This window comes from Mirounga angustirostris, unplaced genomic scaffold, assembly GCF_029215605.1.
Source record: "Mirounga angustirostris isolate CCGP_5_RB_7025 unplaced genomic scaffold, mMirAng1.0.hap1 SCAF_1, whole genome shotgun sequence".
NCBI classification, from domain to species: domain Eukaryota; kingdom Metazoa; phylum Chordata; class Mammalia; order Carnivora; family Phocidae; genus Mirounga; species Mirounga angustirostris.
The window spans coordinates 72,628,785-72,630,033 of NW_026991709.1; the positions used below are offsets into that span (position 1 = coordinate 72,628,785).

At 51.6% G+C, this 1,249-nt stretch overlaps 1 pseudogene; it reads right to left on the reverse strand.

Moving 5' to 3' along the window:
* Positions 1–435: 435 nt before the first annotated feature.
* LOC123834903 (U2 spliceosomal RNA) lies at positions 436–511 on the reverse strand (annotated as a pseudogene).
* Positions 512–1,249: the final 738 nt, after the last annotated feature.

A 1,249-nucleotide genomic window follows, 5' to 3' on the forward strand; every position in this document is an offset into this window, starting at 1 on the left:
GATGGAAGAGGAAGAAGGGAGGGAAGCAATTATGGGGGGGAGAGGGGGCTGTCAACCCCATCTCCTGAGCCCTCTTCTGCAAGTGAGAAGGAAAACAAAGGAAGGTTATTCTCAGAAAATCCCATTTGCTCCTTAAGAGACCAGGAAAATGCTTTGTCCTTCTGTCCTGTTTAGGTATCAGAGTCTGTGAGCATCACGAACCCCGACTACATTGGATGTGCTGGCCAAGAGTGCAAGGACCTTGGGAGTCACCCAAGGGACATACACATTATTCTACGCAGAAGGTTTAACAATATCTCTACAAATATTCAGCATCTCCACCAACACTGGGCTGTCGGCAATTAAAAATGAAATTTTCTCTTTTGGTCATTTAACTGTATTTGTTAAACACCCACCTGGTCCCTCCTCTCCTGATACTTAAATTTTATTGGAAGGAGAGAGTATAAACACAGATACACATACGCACACATAAATACTACACTTGATCTTAGCCAAAAGGCCGAGAAGCGATGTGCACACATAAATAAACAAGAAGACGTCAGATAGTTCTCTGCAGAGAATTAACACTTGGCAGTGATGTAGAGTTCACAGTCAGGGAAGGCTTCCTGGAGGAGGCAACTTTTGAGCGGAGGCCCGGCACAGAAGCGAGGGAAGGGTCTTCCAGGCTGAGGGCACAGCAAGTGTTTGGTCGGAGCAAGCTTGTAGGGTCCAAGGTCTGAAGGGGGAAGGAGGGAGGGAGAGGACCACGTGAGGTGTGTCTCAGAGGCAGCCGTGTCAGATGATCTTTTCTCCTTCATCCTGCCGTTCACATGGAGCAGGAGCTGGTGGAAAGAGAATGGTAACTCAGGAGACAGGGCTGCGTCTCTTGGACTCAGCTCCTCTTTGGTATTCTGCCTCCCTCCTGAGTGACGTCTGACCACCCCGGCCCTGAAGAGCCAGGCCCTTCCCATTCATGTCTGCGGTGCTACAGACGAAAACAAGATACAGCGTCATCTGCTCCGTCGGTATGAATTTGCCTCAAGGAATCCAGTACCCTTCCATTAAGAGCTGCTCTTTCCCGAGGGTCTGCGCTGGGCCGGCCGCCTTTGAAGATGAAGACTGCTCCCCAACGGTGGTGACTCTGGGTTGTCTGCATCCCTCACCCACAGCTGCTGTACAGGCGGCCGGCTGCTGGCTGGGCTTCTGGGCGGATGGGGTGGCTGGAGGACAGGGTGCTCCGTGACAGCCCCGAGAGTTCCAGGCTCAAGAA